The following is an 18769-nucleotide window of genomic DNA, read 5'->3' as shown; positions in this document are numbered from 1 at the left end:
GCGCCCCTTGCTCTGCTCATCTCTTCTGACTCGATTCCCTTACTGTCTCTTCCCTTTGAAATCGTCGACACAGACCCTGTCCCGTATACCTGTCACCTGTCCTGAAGCTCATTCCTATAGCGCTTCCTCCCTTTGATATTCTCATTATATAACACTCACCTGCCCTTCACCTTTCTTTAGTCTGAACCTTCACAGCATCCCCTGTCCTGCCTCTACCTGTCACCTGCCTCGATGCTCATCCCTATAGGTCTTCTCCCTTTGATATTTTCTTTATGTAACGCTCCCCCTGCTCTTTCTCGTTCTTTAGTTTCAACCTCTACAGCGTTTCCTCCCTTGAACCCCACCTGCCATTCCGAATCTCATCCACATAGCCCTTCTCCCTTTAATATTCTCCGTAGATAAAAACTCCCCCTGTTCTTCACCTTTCTTTAGTTTCAACTTTCACAGCATTTCCTCCCTTAAACTTGTCGCCTACTGTCCCTTTCCTCATGTCAGGACACCAGAAGCGCTCCCTTTTTTTTTTATTTCTTCCACACAGAAGCCTACCACGTCTTTCCTTCCCTGTCATTACCTTCTCAACTCCTCTCTCTTGATATAACTTATACGGAACTTCCCATCTTACCTTCTCCTTTCCTCTTTCGCTTTTCCTGATTCCCCTCCCACCCTGCCTGCAGAAGTCCACTTCCTCATCCCTCCCTTACTTTGACTACCTCCGTCTCACCCTCCCGGTATATACCACCCCTTAATTTTTTCACTTCTGGACTATTTTAGACACTTATTGTAAGATCTCTTAAGTAGTTTTACTGTCTGGAAGAAATATAAATCTCCTATCCTATCTTTCTTTCTATCCATGTAAACTATTTCCTAGTGATCTGAATGTCAAGGAGGGAAGACTGGCTATAAAAGAGTTAACTAACCTCCCAGTGCCCCTTCTGCTTCATCTTCCTTCACCGCAGCCTCCCTATCACCCACACAGACCGCAGCCCTCACTAACCCACGCCCTCCTCCTCAGCCTCCCCTCGCGACCCTTCCTGGCGGGACACGTAAAACCAGAGTCCTAAAAATCTCACAACAGAGGCCAATTGAACACCTGAACGCAATAAAAGGCAGGGGAGGGGAGGTGCGTTAATGGGGAGTGTGTGCATGGCGTGTGCCTGTCCCCTTCTTCCTTCCTTTTCCTCTCCTTCTCTTCTCACTTTTTTCTTCTTCACTTTCCTCTCTCCCTCTCGCCTCTCGCTGCCTTATCAATGGTGTCGCTGCTCTTCGCAAAATTAGCCATGGCAAAAAAATATGTAATTAGGTCGTAATTGTTCCGCGCTGTCTTTCGTGCGTAACTACACACATAAACATATTGCACGGTTAGTTATTTTTGTTTCCTGAGTGCTGCTCGTGTTTATGGTGATACTCTGTGTGTGTGTGTGTGTGTGTGTGCATATCTGGATGGGAGGGGACGATGGGGTGTTTGTCTAGGGGCTCGAACCCGAAGTCACGAGCTTCATTAATCCGATTACCTTGACTCCAGCCCGCCATCGATACTTGTCCCATCTCGGGCGCGGAGTATTAAACGAGGCGCGCCAGTGTAGTGTAGGTACGCCCTAAGCGGAGGCTAGGGACGCCGGGCCGCTGGGTGGAACACTTTTGTTTGGGGCCGGTGGGAAGGGACTTTGCTATGTTTTTTTTGGGGGGTCGCAAGGATAGGAAAATATCGCGAGGACATAGGAAACATTGATAGGAAGGAGAAAGAGGACATGGAGGAGTGGGGAAGGGTTGCGGGACTGGTAGGCCGGAGGGATGGGGGAATTTCATTGTATTTCGGGGCTACTGTTGGGAAAATAATCGTGAGGACACAGGAGATATTAATCGTGAAGGAGAAAGAACACATCGAGCAGCGAGGGAGAGACGCCGAAGTGTAGGAATAGTGGAATAGGAAGATTCTGGGGTTAATATCGTTACTGATGGGAGAGATATGACATGGGGGCGCAAGGGACATTAGGGAGAAAGAGGACACAGAAGAGAGGGATGGGCGGCGTGGGGACTCTGCGTGAGAGGTTAAGTGTAGCTGGAGGCAGAAACTGTTGGTCCTCCGTAAATACTCGTGATATGTTCTTTTCATTTGAGTGTGTCTCCAAGCTTCGTGAATCTTTTGTAGGCTTGGTCGGTCTGCGCTGCTGTTTCCTGCCCATGTCCACGCTGGATGTTGTAAGAGAGAGTGAGTGCATGGAGTCCGCAGCGTTATCAAAGCACAGTAATCACCCTTAAGGCTAACATACCGCGGACAGCTGTTTGTGCATCCTCCGCTTAATGAGTACAACGAGATGCCACACACAAACACACACACACACACACACACACACACACACACACACACACACACAAATACGTTCAGATGTAATTAATAGTTCGCACTTTACTGAGGATTTGTCCGGCCATGCATATACAATTACTTTTCACCTAAATTGCACCAACACCAAAATAGACCCCGGTTGCTCCGCCTCGCCCTGCAGCAGCGCGGCGCACACTGCAGAGGCGACGTGGCACCAGCGAGGAAACGGAATACTTAATGTCAGAGAACGCTCGCTATGGACTTGCAAGGTTCGGTCAGACGCAGAAAGCAGGAAGCGAGCAGTGGAGTTCTGTCTCTCGGCCAAGCAGCTGACGAAGGGAGCGGGGAAGAGAAAGGAGGAAGGAGGAGAGGGGGACAGGAGGTGAGAGGGAGGTGAGAGAGGGACGAGAGAGGACACTGACCTGATGTGAGTGGAGAGTATTTACTAGTCGTGTTCCTCTCCTTTCTCCTCCTCTTCGCCCTCCTCTTCCTAATAGGTCACGCAAGTGCTTTAATTATACACCCGTGACTGGATCATTTTTGGTACTTTAATCCATTAACTACACCAAGTCGATGGCCTCTTGGCTCTCTGTCACGCTTCACTTGTTAGTGGCAGCACACGTGTCTAATTGCGGGGACGCGTTATTTCACCGACTGCCTGCCACTTGTGTATCATTTACCTGACCTTCCAACGCACCTGCTTTCACGGATACAAATTTAATACGTACCTTTGCCCGCACGAGTAATGACAACACTGCAGGAGCATGGACTTAGCACGACACCAGACTGCAAATCAACGAAAGGAAGAAGGAAGGAGAAGAGGAGGAGGAGGAGGAGGAGGAGGAGGAGGAGGAGGAGGAGGAGGAGGAGGAGGAGGAGGAGGAGAAGGAGGAGGAGGAGGAACAGAAGGAAGAGGAGGAACAATGCGACATTACACTAGGGGAATTAGAAGGGGGAAGGAGAGTGAGGAGGAGGAGGAGGAGGAGGAGGAGGAGGAGGAGGAGGAGGAGGAGGGCCTAGCGATCGTCCAGCTGGTAGGTTGATAATTACTATTGATCGCAAAGGTGGTCAGACAAACTGAGGCCTGCAGGTCGTATTGGTAGGAGGAGGAGGAGGAGGAGGAGGATTGGACTCTCCTGCGCCTACACGTATGAGCGGGTGAGTATTGCTTGATTATCGCTTTATTGGTGACGGAGGTGATTGTGTTAGACAGGCGCTTGGGGATTGTGCATGATCACAGCCCAATATTGCTCCTCACTGCTTTGGTTGTAAGTGACACAGGGGAAGGGAAGGCGCAGGAAAGGGGACAGGGGTGGTGACTGTTGCTTTGATCAACGGGATGTGAAACTGTAGCACTGGGATGTGGCTATAGGAAGAGAGGAGGGTATAAGCAGGGTGTTCTGTTCGTGCCTTTGTGCTGGCGAGACTGTAACAAGGACGCTGGGGTGGTAAGCCTGTGCCTGCACCTGATTCGACCACGGCTTAGGGCAGAGAAGGCAGCCTGCAGGGAAGGGGATCAGAAGCCTTTGTGTGAGATGTTTAGTATTGCTGTGGACGCGTCGGCCATGTATTCCTTTCGTCTGTAATTTTGTGTTTTGAATTATTCTGTATTTCATATTACGTTAGAATTGCTTTTTTTCTTTTTTTCTTTATACAGTAAACTAGTTAATGAATGAGGCTGTACTCTATGGAATAGTAATCTACAAAAAAAAAATAGTAAAACCAGAGGATAACTATGTTTGTATAAGAAATGTTGGAATAGTTACCTAGGATATAGCAACCTAAAAAGAATGGTAACCTAAAATAGTATCTTAAAATAGTAACCTAAAATAAAATAGTAAAACAAAAAGAATTACGTATGGATAAGTTACCCAGGAAATAACAAACTAAAAAATAATAATAATAAATAGTAACCTAAAATAGTAACTTGATATGGTGACCTAAAAAAAAAAAGTGAAACAAATTGAAAAATACACAAGGATAAGAAATTTTGCTGGTGTGGCCTGGAGTAAAAAGACAGCCGACGAAGATGAAAGGGAAACTATTGGGGCAGATTTTTGTCCTGAAGTAGAACCACGGAGGCTGCTGCAACTCCTGATGATGACGATGATGATACTGATGATGATGATATGCTGGAGGTGATCACGAATAATATAACCAGAATACTTGTCTGATCAAAACCGAAAGCGTATTTAGGCCACGCACTCCGTCATGGAGGAACGTATAATACTGACTGTGTGTGTGTGTGTGTGTGTGTGTGTGTGTGTGTGTGGACTTGACGCGTGGTGAGCAGAGAGGACTGATTGCAGTGCCCTTAGAGAACACGAGCACAAACTTCAAAGCGCTGCGGCTGTTCATTATAGAGCGGGAGAGCGATAATAAATAAACCGGGCGATATCAAGATAAACACCAGTGAATTTACAAGCACCATTGACGCCACAAAGCCAACATTATCTCCACTGAATTCTCACATACTTACACATACAGACACACACACACACAAATAAGAAAAAAAAAATTAAAAACATTTCACATAAACCTTTAAAAAAACACGCGATAAAAGCACATAGTGGTCCTTTTTACACCGCAGCAACGTCCACCTGAAAGCACCTGCTGCCATTAATTAGTGAGGAGCGTTGATGAGCCGCACAGGTAACAACGGCAGGTGTGGAGGAGTGTGGAGTGTGTGGATGGGCGGGTGAAGGGTGTGGGTGGGTGATGGGAGGGTGTAGATGGATGGAGGGGAGGGCGGTGGCGAGATGGGTCAACTTAATGAAGTGGCGCAACACAGGTGAGGCGAAAACACGGCGGCCAGGTGAGGGTGCTAAGGGTTGATTAGTCGCCGGGCCGAGGTGAGCGATGAAGGGATCAGGGACGAGGGTTAATTTAGTGGAGGCGGTGCTGTGACGGGGCCAAGGCGTGTGTGTGTGTGTGTGTGTGTGTGTGTGTGTGTGTGTGTGTGTGTGTGTGTGTGTGTGTGTGTGTGTGTGTGTGTGTGTGTGTGTGTGTGTGTGTGTGTGTGTGTGTGTGTGGCTGTGGGAGTGAGTATGCATGTTTAGTGAACATAAATACGTATGAGTCACAAACTAGCGGCGGTGAAAAAAAATAATAATAATAATATAAAATGATAAAAGAACAACACGATGCAGTAAATTAATCCAAACACCTGGCAACAACAGCAACAACAACAACAACAACAACAACAATAACAACAGCAGCAACAACAACAATAACAACAGCAGCAACAACAACAATAACAGCAGTGACAACAACAGCAACAACAACAGCAACAACAACAACAACAACAATAACAACAACAACAACAATAATATTACTAACGACAGCAAAAACAATAAACAGTCTACCAAAACATAATAACAACAGTGACAACAATAATAATAATAATAATAATAATAATAATAATAATAATAATAATAAAAAAAATAAATAAAAAATAATAATAATAATAATAATAATAATAATAATAATAATAATAATAATAATAATAATACAATTCATGAGGACAGAAAGTGAATATCGGCCGGTAGTCCATTAGAGGGTAAGATGAAGACGGCAATGAAATGGAGGAGGAGGAGGAGGAGGAGGAGGAGGAGGAGGAGGAGGAGGAGGAACAGACATTAGGGCGTTTTAAATGTAAAGGATTAATAACTCGTGTGTATGATTGCATTAAGTGAAAAAAAAAAATAAATAAATAAAATAAATGGGAAGAGCTGCAGATGGGACAAACTGAAGAGGAGGAGAAGGAGGAGGAGGAGGGAGAGAGAAACACAAAGCGAAACATTTGTAAGAAATTCAAAACATTCTCTTGGGAAGTGCGCTTTGTTATTGTTTATTTTTTTTTTATGATTATTATTTTGGGGACAGAGACTCACAAGGAAGACAGAGGAAGACAAGAAAGAAAGAAGTAGAAGAAATCGGACAGTGTTACAAATATAGACACTTTCTTTGATTCATTGCGTGATTTTTATTCCGCTTGTCGCAAAGAATGGAGCGACATGAAATCCTGCTGCGTGGAGGCTGATTCTGATTCTTTTCACTTTTCTTTTCCCTCCTTATACTTTTCTTCCCCCCCCCTCCCTCTCCCACCATCGTTCTGTATCTCTGCCTTTTTCCCTTCTCTCTCTTTACATTTTCTCTCACTTCTTCAGTTTTTTTTTTGTTTGTTTGTTTGTTTTTTTGTTACACTTTCTCTTTGCTTCCCTCCCCTCTGGTCTCTTCATTTTCCATCTTTATTCCATGTTTTCTCCTTCACTCCCTCTCTTCTTCCACCTTCCCTTCTCAGGTAATCTTTCTCTTTCCTTCTTATACTTTTCTTACACCCACCTTTCTGCCTCTCTTTTCCCTTCCCTTTCCTAGTATTTTCTCCAAATTCCTTTCTCTATTTTTTTCTTCCACTTCCTCTTTGCTTTCCTCTCCACCTCTTTTCATTTTCCATCTTCTCTCCTTACGTTTTTCTTCCACTTCTTTGCTTCTCTCTCCACTTCTCTCTTAATTTTCCCATCTTTTCTCCTTCACTCCCTCTTCCCCTCCACCTTCCCCTTTCAGATAATCGTGGTCCCGTGCTAATTAACGACACGAAATAGTGATGTGCGCTGTCGATGGTGATGGCCAGGGATAATAATGATGATGTACACGTAACTTTTCACGCAAAACACGAAGGGGGAGGGAGAGAAAGGAGCTTAGGTGTAGAGAAAATGGAATTGCTCTTTAAGTATTGGCCAAGAGTAATATGAGTTTGTGGGTTAGAAGTGTTTGAATCATCGCATCTCTGTAAGGATTCGGTAAGCAGGGGAGAATGTGTAAGGTGTATGTAGGCAAACTGACAGTGGTATTCAATTTTCCAGAGAGGTTTGGTGTATAGTGAGTGGTAAGTGGACGTTTTTGAAGCTTTTAAATCGCCACACCTTTGCAAGTGGGTGAGTCGAAGTGTGTAATGTTAAGTATAGAAAATATTTAAGTGGGTTTTAAGTAAAGGTCCCGAATACTGAATAACTGAATAAAGTATAAGGTCAAAATAGAGTAAATATATTGTTTGGGAGAAAATTAACAAAAAGGCGTTTCATTTCTCAACTAAGACTAATTCAAAAGTGCGTAACTATTTGTAACTTTTGTCTCGCCACATATTTTCGAACATTCGGTAACTAAATCAAAATGCGTAAGTAGATAATGAAAAATAGTAGTAACGTTTAAATATCCTGAGGTGTAATTTAAAGTATGAGGTCTCGATGACTTTGAGCCGCCGCGCCTTACCTAAAAGTATTCGAGGAGCGAGTCAAAGGGAGTAAACGTGAAGGTCTCGAATTGCTACACTTCCTTTCACTGCGCTGCCCCCGAGCCCATAATGCATTGCCCGCCACCCTCCTCCGCCGCCGCCTTAAGAAAAGAGCTGAGGTGCCGAGTGAGTGAAAGAGGCAGAACGTGATTAAAATGAGAGGAAGGGAAGGGAAGGGAAGGGAAGGGAAGGGAAGGAAGGGAGGAAAGAAGAACCCCAAATGTTATATGTGAAGGAAGGAGAAAGAAAGTGAAAGGACGTGAAAGAATCGTAAATTGAGATAAGGTTGAATGGCACAGGGAGATACAAAGAAAAAAAAATGATAAAATGAAAAGAAAAAAGTACTATAGGTTTTCTTCCTCCTTCTCTCCTTATTTTAATGCCGTTAATTCTCATTCTTTTTCTTTTACTCTATAATCCTTTTTCTTATCTTCCTTCCCTTTGCCTCCCTTTCGATATGCAATTTCCTCATTTATTCTTTCTTTCATTCCTTCTTCCTTTTCTTCTTCCTCCTCTTCCTCTTTCTCTTGCCCCTTCCCTCCTCATTTTTTTTTTTTTCTTTTCATTTTGCAGACTTAAGATCAATCACTCAATCGATCTATCTATCTATACCTCTCCCTTTCTCCCATCTTTCAATCTAAACCTTTTTTCTTTCCTTCGTCCTCCTCCTTTACTTCCTCTACTTCCTTCTCCTCCTTCTTCTCTTCTTCCTCTTCCTGTCTCACTTTCTCCACCCTTCTACTATTAGCAGTAATTGCGCCGTGCATTAGGGAAAACGGACTGATGAGGGGAGACTTCGGCGTTCCCTTGCCATTCCTTCCAGTGTCCTTCCCTGGTCCTAAGCTACCTGAAGGAGGGAGGCAAGCACACTCAGCCTTTGTACTGACGGTGCGCTGTAAGGAGACAGGAGAGTGCTAGTGGAAATCAAACCGTTGTGTATTTAGGGAAGAAGTTTCGAGAGAAGAGTGAAGGTAGTATGGGTTTATTTATGTGTACTTATCGTTTTATGAGAGCAGTAACACGTACATGCGAACACACACACATTCATAATCAGTCTAGTATATTTTCTTATATATTTTTTTTCTTGCGTGTCAATGAGGCTGACCAGGTACACAAAAAAGAAAGAGTCCACTTAGCTGCCGCTCTTTCCAGAAAAAAGGCAAGGAAAAAAGTAATAGAGAAGTAAAAACTCTCTCTCTCTCTCTCTCTCTCTCTCTCTCTCTCTCTCTCTCTCTCTCTCTCTCTCTCTAATGATCTATCTATATCTGTCAATCTATATCTGTCCATCTATCTATTTATTTATTTACCAACCAAGCTATCTGTTCATCCATCCACCTACCTATCTATCATCCATTCATCTTCCTATCTTCCCTTCAGTCCGCGCGTTCACCTTTAAGGAAATAAGTTTATCGTCGCACTTCAAAGCGTGCCACGAAAGTTATTATCTTAATGACGATGAAAAAAAATTGTGAAGGAGAAAATACTCGCATGAGAGCCACGATTAATCCCAGCTTGCAGTGTGGACTTTAGACTCTGCGTGAATTCTCTCTCTCTCTCTCTCTCTCTCTCTCTCTCTCTCTCTCTCTCTCTCTCTCTCTCTCTCTCTTAATACGGCTTCTGTCACTGTCTATATTTAATCTTTTTTTTCCTCCCTCCTACGTATTTTCTTCTTGGGAACTGAATACATAATTACGACACAATTTTCTTTTTCCCTTTCAACCTCATTACATTTTTTTTTACACTATAGTCTCTCTCTCTCTCTCTCTCTCTCTCTCTCTCTCTCTCTCTCTCTCTCTCTCTCTCTCTCTCTCTCTCTCTCTCTCATCCTACTCTTCAGCACCCCGCCTACACTTAGAGGCATCTATTTTCTATTCAGATTGAGTTTCCTGATTGCAGTGATCGTCAAGAAAGAACCTGAAATATTATACCAAGACGATTAACTTAGGGTGTGAGAGAGGAGGAGGAGGAGGAGGAGGAGGAGGAGGAGGAGGAGGAGGAGGAGGAGGAGGAGGAGGAGGAAGAAGGAGGGAAAAAATAGTGGAACAGCAGATGAGTTGGTGGGTAAAGGAGAGGGAAAGTAGGAGAGAAGAAAAAGTGGAGCTGTCGCGTGAGAAGGAAAGAGAAGGAAGGAGAGCATCTGGGAAGGAAGGAAAAGAGAGAGAGAGAGAGAGAGAGAGAGAGAGAGAGAGAGAGAGAGAGAGAGAGAGAGAGAGAGAGAGAGAGAGAGAGAGAGAGAAGGAAGGAGAGAATTTATAGGAGGAAGCCGTGGGTGGTGTGAAGGGAGGGACAGGTGGCAGTAATGAAGGACGTTTGGGACGCACACGCAGAATGAAAGAAAGGAAGGAAGAAAGATAAGAAAGAAAAAAACTTGGGTGGAATGAGTGAAAGCTGCTTTGGAGGATGGCACAAGGAAAAATTATTGAGAGAAAGAAAAAACACACGGACGAAAGATAAGGTCAAGTAAAAAAAATCGTAAGTAAAGAGAATAGGTGAATAATAAAAAATATAGTGTAGAGAGAGAGAGAGAGAGAGAGAGAGAGAGAGAGAGAGAGAGAGAGAGAGAGAGAGAGAGAGAGAGAGAGAGAGAGAGAGAGAGAGAGAGAGAGAGAGAGAGAGAGAGAGAGAGAGAGATGTAGAAAGTTAGGTAGAATAAAGAAGACAAAATAAATATCCAAAATAACCTCTTACCGCGTGAGAGGAAAGAGCGCAAAAAATGAGAAAAAAAAATGACAACAAAAAACTAACCAAGATTGCCGCTGTTATAAAAAGTTAAAGAAAATGTTCCGAAATGGAGGATAATCTAGATCCAGAGACGTTCTGATGCTCTTCTGTTGGAACAATTCAAGTCACAGGAAAAGGAGAGAAAAGAGACAGACACTAACACACACACACACACACACACACACACACACACACACACAGAAAATCTCGAAAAACTAGGTAAATGAACAAAATTATAATATTAGGAGAAAAAAACGCATACACAAGGAGGAAGAAAAAATCCAATGAAGTGAATAATCAGAATAATTATGCTAGACAGAGAGAGAGAGAGAGAGAGAGAGAGAGAGAGAGAGAGAGAGAGAGAGAGAGAGAGAGAGAGAGAGAGATAAATACAGTAAAAAAAAGTAAACAAAGAAAATAAGAAAATAATATCCGGAAGACACAAGCATGGGAAAGCAAAGAGAAGATCTAAATAAAAAAAAAAGTATTCTGAATAAATAATATCCAATAACGCAACGCAACCGTGAACAAACTTCTAGGAGCTTCTGAGAATCACAACCCCCTCTCAAAAAAAAAAAAAAGAAAAAATAGCATTACACATCAAAATGACAAAATTCTATCTACAAACTTTCCTGACACACACACACACACACACACAAAAAAAAAAAAAAAAAAAAAAAAAGCCCTCAAAAAGTTCCTCCTGACTCAAGAATATAATTTAGTTTATTCCCAGCAACACAGTGTAGTGAGCCAAGGACAGTGAAGAAGGAAGGCCAATATATATACTTCAGCGGGCAGGTATTTTTAGATGAAATGCCGGAGTGAGGGAGACGTATTTTTCTTTACCTGGTACCTGCGTAGTGAGAGAGAGAGAGAGAGAGAGAGAGAGAGAGAGAGAGAGAGAGAGAGAGAGAGAGAGAGAGAGAGAGAGAGAGAGAGAGAGAGAGAGAGAGAGAGAGAGAGAGAGAGAGAGAGAGAGAGAGAGAGAGATTCCATGTGTGCAATTGCAATATCGTTTATTACAATTCAAATCCACCAAACGCATGAGAGCTCTGAGATAACCTGGAGAGCAAACTCACTAATCCAACACAGAAACAAAAGATACATGACTCTTTTTTTCTTTGTGGTGGTGGTAGTTCCTTTAGGGGTGGATGGTGGGTGGGGGGGGGGACGGATGGGGAGATGGGGCAGGTGAGGAGAGAAGTAGGTTGGGGAGGGTTGGAAAGGTAGGGCAGCACATTTACTCTTGTGTTTCTAGGATTGTCGAGGGGGGAACTAGAATAGACCTGAACACATTCACGCCGACAGATTGACCTCCGCTGTACGTTTTCTTCAGTTGGAGGGGATCAGCTTTCCTCAATCGATCACAAGCTGTCGTCTCCTCCTGTGATGCGGCGGGGATAAGCGGGTGGTAATGTCAGCCGTATTGTGCAGTGACTCAAGGCTCACTTCCCGATTTCCCGGAAGACGCTTTATTCTAGTTAACGATGAGCAATAACTGCCGTATGCTGGAGGTGTTTAGTAATGGCGGGCTGCGAGGGGAGGGACGCCTTGCATGGCCTGTCAGCTCCACGTGATCTACACAAATGCAAAGTTTATCACACGCTCACTCTCCCTCTGGCCCACCGCTGCTTTGCTCAGAACACAACAACGCTGCGATTAGGTATGCTACCTATTTTGTGTCTTGAATTATAACGTTGTTCTTTTTTCCTTTTCAGTAGGAAAGATGCAAGTAGATGCAAGAACGTATTCACCACTGATATGATTTCGTGCGTTCCCAGATTCCTGTGGCCAACAATGCGACTCCTTATCTACATATATATTACAACTCGTACAAGTCAATGAGGGGAAACCAGGGTGACAGTTTTGGTGGGTGTGCAAAACAGCTTTCCAGCTCTTGCTACGCAACACACACACACACACACACACACACACACACACACACACACACACACACACACACACACACATATATATATATATATATATATATACACACACAGACAAACACACACACCAGAGCTGCCGTCCAGTGCAAAATTGTTTTAGGGGAGGAATGCCGCGTCACTGCGGCACAAGGGAAATGCTCAGCATGAAACTAGAATGTTAGCAAGAGTGCCGCCTCGGCTCAGCAGTGACTCGTGCTGCCAAAGAGAAGCAACGACAAAGACTGAACTCGATGAGGGGCAAATGTGACGGTGCTGTGACGTCACGAGCACTGCTGCCCGGCACAGCACAACACAACACAGCTCAACACAGCACAACACAATGCAGGTCAACACAGCACAAAACAACACAACACAGCTCAACACAACACAACACAACAACTCAACACAGCACAAAGCAACACAGCATTGCCCAATACAACACATAATACAAGAGAACAAAAGCAGTAATCATCTGCCATAAACTGATGATGTTACTTGACAGGGGTTGCGTAAAATGCATTCTTATTGTAGACTAATTTCCAGAAAGGCTTCCAAGGACTCACGAATTTTCAGTCCACCACCCAACAATAACGAAAATAATAATAGACTGACCTGGTTCTTAGTTCGCGCAGCAGAGCATGACCCGGCGCCCACCAGCGGGACGTGATGAATTGAGCCTCCAGGTGTTAGCGGCGCCGACCTGCATGAAAGAAGAGGCAATAAGACACCTGCCGCGCACCTGGAATGTACTGGCAACGCAGACAAATAAAAGGAAGGAAGCGGCGCTGGAATGTTTTTGACCGCACCTCTGACTCCACATCTGTCCAGTCTGACCTTTGCTTCACGATCCTCACATAAGAAAAAGTCCATACTGGTATTGAGAAGACGACACCTTTCATAAAAATACACACACACACACACACACACACACACACACACACACACACACACACACACACACACACACACACACACACTTTTTATATGATGAAAAGCTGCTAAAAGTTAATAATGTTACTTCTTTCAGGGACTCCACTCTGTGACAATTTCTCGAGGTTGTATTCATTTCACACACACATGTCTACTTGTTTACGAAATCTTTCACTGTGTTCTCATCCAGAAAAAAAGATAAATAAATGAAAGCATATAAATAAATGAACAAAAAAGATAAATAAATAAAAAAAATAAATAAATAAACAAATAAATAACAGGAATGGGACTGGTGATTACTGAAGCAAGTGATGAAATGCATAAAAAATAAAAAAAAACGAAATTGGTGGAAAGCGGTCAGTCCTCAAAAATTGCGTAAAACCAAATAAAACGTTAACATTGTGGAAATAACTCTCAAAAAGAGCCTGAATGGGGAACGGCAAGCTAAAATATAAAATTGGAGAAAGAGGTGGAAAGATTCAATGAAACTCGAAACAAGATAAGGATAAAAAGTTAACATTGCAGAAACAGGTCACAGCCACAATGAAAACCGGTAACAAAATAAGACCTAAATTGTACAAATTGTTGAGGTCAAACACTCTAAAAAATATATGCAACGAAATAAAAATGTGTGGAGCGAGTTACACGGTTAAACGTCAGGCAGGCAGCAATGGAGGTATACAGGTACAGAGGTGATATGGTTACAGGTACAGGTAGAAAAATGTACAGGTATACAATGGTGGCTCCACAGATAGATAGATAGATAGATAGGTAGATAGAGTGATAGATTAGACATAAATAGATAGATAGATAGATAGATACATAGACAGATAGATAGATGCATACATAGTACATACATGCATACATACATAAAAAAAAACAGACATCGACAGAAATAATTCAATAGATACATACAAAAAATAGAAACATACAGATAGATAAACAGATAATTGAGTAGAGAGAGAGAGAGAGAGAGAGAGAGAGAGAGAGAGAGAGAGAGAGAGAGAGAGAGAGAGATGAGAGAGAGGAAGAGAGAGAGGAGAGAGAGAGAGAGAGAGAGAGAGAGAGAGAGAGAGAATTAAAACAAAAAGACCAATATACCCATAGACAGTTAGATAAGTAGACAGATAGAGAGACAAAGAGAAAGATAGGCGGATAGACTGAGTGACAGACACAAAGCCCCACAACACGAGGGTCATAAGGCGGGGGGCGTCGGCAGATCCCACACAGCTCCTTCCCTTCAGGTCACCTTAAAAGTGGCGCATCACCATTTGTTTGCCACGCAGCAGCAGGCGCAGCAGGAACTCACCCATATAGGATACCGACAAAAGCTGTGTGTGTGTGTGTGTGTGTGTGTGTGTGTGTGTGTGTGTGTGTGTGTGTGTGTGTGTGTGTGTGTGTGTGTGTGTGTGTGTGTGTGTGTGTGTGTGTGCGTGCGTAGGTTATTTCCTCTTTAATAAGGCTAGTGCTCAATACACCAATCGTTTTCTTTGCAAGCCATCAAATTTTAATAGTGTGTGTGTGTGTGTGTGTGTGTGTGTGTGTGTGTGTGTGTGTGTGTGTGTGTGTGTGTGTGAGAGAGAGAGAGAGAGAGAGAGAGAGAGAGAGAGAGAGAGAGAGAGAGAGAGAGAGAGAGAGAGAGAGAGAGAGAGAGAGAGAGAGAGAGAGAGGCTTGCCATCGGTGACTCTGGAGGGGAAAGGGAAGCGAGATTAGAGAGGGAGGGGCGGGAGGAGGGAGGGGGGAAGGGAAGAGGAGGAGGAGGAGGGGAAGGGAGGGGAAGAGGATGAAAGGAGGGAAGGGAGTAAGAATTGGGGGAAGAGAAGACAAGGAAGAGTGACATTGTTCTATATATACATGGTTTTTATTCTTTCAAGACACACACACACACACACACACACACACACACACACACACACACACACACACACACACATACGTTCCTGGTATAGTTTATTATATTATTTATTTTCTAGATGCTGAGCAAATCCCTTGAAATAAATATGCTAATTTTATTTGTGTACATTCGGTTGTCTGCTTATCATCACCTGTTTGTTCTCTTGTCTCTTTGTCTGGGTGTTCCTCTGTCTGTCTGTGTACGAGTATTCGTCTGCGTGATCAGTCTGTTCCTCTGGTTCAGACAATCTCAATTTTTTATTCACTCTTCTATATATTTTTTTTCATTCTATGATCCACCTCACTCTCCTATCCTCCTATTTTCAGTTTATATCTTTCTTCTTCCCTTTCAAGTCTTCGTCTTTATTCTAGCCACACTATTCTCACTCTTCCTTTTGTCATTTTTTTTTTCTCTCTGTTATCTACCTCACTCTCCTACCCTCCAATTATCCGCTCCTCTCTTTTCTTGTTCCCTTTCATGTCTTTATCTTTCTCCTGCTCTCTCTCCTTTCCTCTCAATCCTTCTCACATGTCTTTCACCCAAATAAATAAAGAGAAGAACATGTTTAACGAAATACAGAAATGTAAACAGACCAAAAATCAATTGCAAAGGAAAAGACAAATAAAGAATACAACAAACGTTAACAAAACATCTGACTTAATTATAAACAAACATCGTATAAAAGCCTAATAATTTATACACAAGCTTAACATTTTCCCATTAATTAAAGTATCCTTATACAGTTGTAAGAATGTTATGACTTTTTTTTTTCTAGTATATATCATCAGTTAGCAGAAGAAGTAAAACGCTTTCATAATCACGTAAAGAACTGAGTCATGATACACAAACACTTCTGCCTCAAACTGATAGTCTCACGTGAGGCTGGCGGCGTCGCGGCAAGACTGACGGAGATGAAATTAAGGTTAGGAGGTGTGGGAAGATAGAGACGGGACAGGTGTGGGGAGGACAGGCCGAAAGTAGTACACGTTGAAGACTTGATAGTTGTGGAAGTGGGTGGTAGAGGAGGAGGAGGAGGAGGAGGAGGAGGATGAAGAAAGAGGAAGAGGAGGGAAAATAAAATTGTTTGAGAAAGGTAGGGAGCAGCAAGGTGTATGAATTAAGACATCAACACACACCCATTTAACTGTCCCTTTATCCTTTGTTCTCACTCCCTTTTTTACTTCCCGTGGCCTCCTGTTCCTCTCCTTGAACCTGTCCATCCAACCATTTATCTATCACTCAACCAATCAACTCCTCTATTCTGTCTTCTATTGAGGCAGGTATAATCTTAAGAACTACATACAATGAGGTGAGCGTCTTGTAAATAGAAAGTTTATTTGCGGCACAAGGTAGTGTGTGTGTGTGTGTGTGTGTGTGTGTGTGTGTGTGTGTGTGTGTGTGTGTGTGTGTGTGTGTGTGTGTGTGTGTGTGTGTGTATGTGAGAGAGAGAGAGAGAGAGAGAGAGAGAGAGAGAGAGAGAGAGAGAGAGAGAGAGAGAGAGAGAGAGAGAGAGAGAGAGAGAGAGAGAGAGAGAGAGAGAGAGAGAGAGAGAGAGAGAGAGAGAGAGAGAGAGAGGAGGAGGAGGAGGAGGAGGAGGAGGAGGAGGAGGAGGAGGAGGAGGAGGAGGAGGAGGAGGAGGAGGAGGAGGAGGAGGAGGAGGAGGAGGAGGAATACAAAGGAAAACCAAACAGCAACAGACTTTTCGGTTCTTTTTCTTTCATGCAGGAGAGACACTGGCCAAGGGCAACAAAAATCCAATAAAAAAAAATAAAAATGTCCACTGAAATGCCAGTCCCATAAAAGGGTCCAAAGCGGTAGTCAAAAATTGAAGGATAAGTGTCTTGAAACCTCCCTCTTGAAGGAATTCAAGTCATAGGAAGCTGGAAATACAGGCTGTTTGGCAACTTTTAACTAACTACGAGAGGGAGAGAGAAAACAGTACAGTAGAAGACTCCTTTCCACCCAGTACTCCCTCCAGCTTGCGTTAGTAAGGAAATAGTTGGGAAAAGTACCATGCAGTACGGGAAAACTGACATGGAATTTTTATAGGAAAGGATGAAAGGAAGCTCTACTATTCATCTTATGGTAAACTTTATACGTCTATCAGTAAATAAACACATTAATAATAATATCGCTCTCTCTAAAAGAAAATTGAGTGCCATTTGTCTGAGGCGCGGGGGGTCAGCAGGCTACCCTGAACATCTTCAGTCGTGAAAACTTAAGAAAAGTAATCGTTCAGAGTGTTCGCCATGTCGACTTTTTTTTCTATTTGTTTTCCATTTTCTGTTATTCGTGGACCAACTGCTGATGTTAAAACTCTTTTGGTTTTTCACATAGCTGTGAAAATTCTTTGGGGTTTTGATTTACACACGTTTGCGATCTGAGCTTAAAATTTTTTTGCTGTATTTGTTTTTTAGTTTTTCTATACAATTTGTCGAGCTCTAATTTGTAATTATTATTTTGTGTTAATTGATATTTGTGGTACGCTTTTTTCTTAGCTAAAAGACAACATTTAATTTCATTACTCCACCATTTCGGTTTGGTGTTCATTATTTTCCATTTATTACGTAGTGGTACACACAAATTCGCGGTTTCATTTATTTTTTAGCGAACACTTCCCATGTTTTGTTAGTGTCTGGTGTTCCTAGCAGTTCATTTCAGTCTATGGATGCAAGCTGCATGAAAAGTCTTTAAAAGTTAGCACGCTGATAGTCTGGCACTCTTTCTTCATTCTCGCTTACTTTAGCTTTGTCGATGATCGCTGGAACTAAATTCTGATCCCAACTCTTACGACTTTTCCTGAATCTTCATCAGGTGTTATAAAAAATAATACATATATATGTAGGATATTGTTACTTCCCGTCGGACGCATGATGTGTTGGTGGAGGGAGCTTTCTAGCATGCTTTTGTGGAGCTGCTGGCCTGCGTGAGCAGTCAATGCTTCGCCCCACCTTTCGATTGGAAGACTTAAGTCCCCTGTAATCATGGAATTATGTGTGCAGCAAATGTCCGCGATTAGATATTACAGTTTTTCGCCTGCAATGGGTGCCTGGGCTGGAGGACGATAACACGAGACCTAATGTTACTTTACAAGATTTACTTTCTATCTGAATGAAAGTGACGTCTATGTTAGAAACGCTTGAGGTGGACAGGAAACGAAGTCAAAGGTTACTCTTTATGTAAACAATACACCGCTTCCTGTACGGTGAGTTCTCTAGCAGCTAAAAATGGTGTAGCCAGGTAGTGAGTACTCGGCAAGGTAATCTCGGCTTGATGAATTTATACACGTTTCCGTGACGCCGTTTATGTCGTAATCTTCAAGATAAATAAGAGCCTGCACTCACTGAATTTATTTCGTAAACTACGGACATTGAAATAAACAGACTCTAATCTTGTTGAGCCTGGTCCAGCTGTTCACGCGTTTTTTGATCCGTGAAAGCAAATTTTTTCATGGATTAGTCTGCCTAACCTGGCTGCTGCCACTGCATTCAGGTGAAGACCATCTATCTGGAAGAGTTTATGTTCATTACATAAATCGTTCAGCATGTTGAGAAACTCTACGTTTTCCTGTCGGCAGAGAGTTTTTAATTTGTTATTAGTACTGAAGGCAATCTTGTAAAACCATGTGTCCACGTTTATCCTCGGGAGAATGCCTGAAATGATAATAATGTTTGATTTA

General features: G+C 42.9%; 1 long non-coding RNA gene across 2 annotated transcripts in view; it reads right to left on the bottom strand.

The window, feature by feature from the left end:
• Window positions 1-18769, bottom strand: part of LOC135105543 (uncharacterized) — a 63374-nt gene that overhangs the window by 12713 nt on the left and 31892 nt on the right. Inside the window, exon 2 of one of the 2 annotated variants that reach the window (XR_010270895.1) lies at window positions 12878-12965. This is a non-coding gene — a long non-coding RNA (uncharacterized LOC135105543). Of the gene's footprint in view, window positions 1-12877; window positions 14103-18769 lie in introns of those variants that run through there. The other variant, XR_010270894.1, reaches the window with a different exon arrangement.

Source organism: Scylla paramamosain, chromosome 12, assembly GCF_035594125.1.
Source record: "Scylla paramamosain isolate STU-SP2022 chromosome 12, ASM3559412v1, whole genome shotgun sequence".
Lineage (NCBI taxonomy): Eukaryota > Metazoa > Arthropoda > Malacostraca > Decapoda > Portunidae > Scylla > Scylla paramamosain.
The sequence above is the reverse complement of the archived record's forward strand: the minus strand, read 5'-3'. Positions and strand labels throughout refer to the sequence as shown.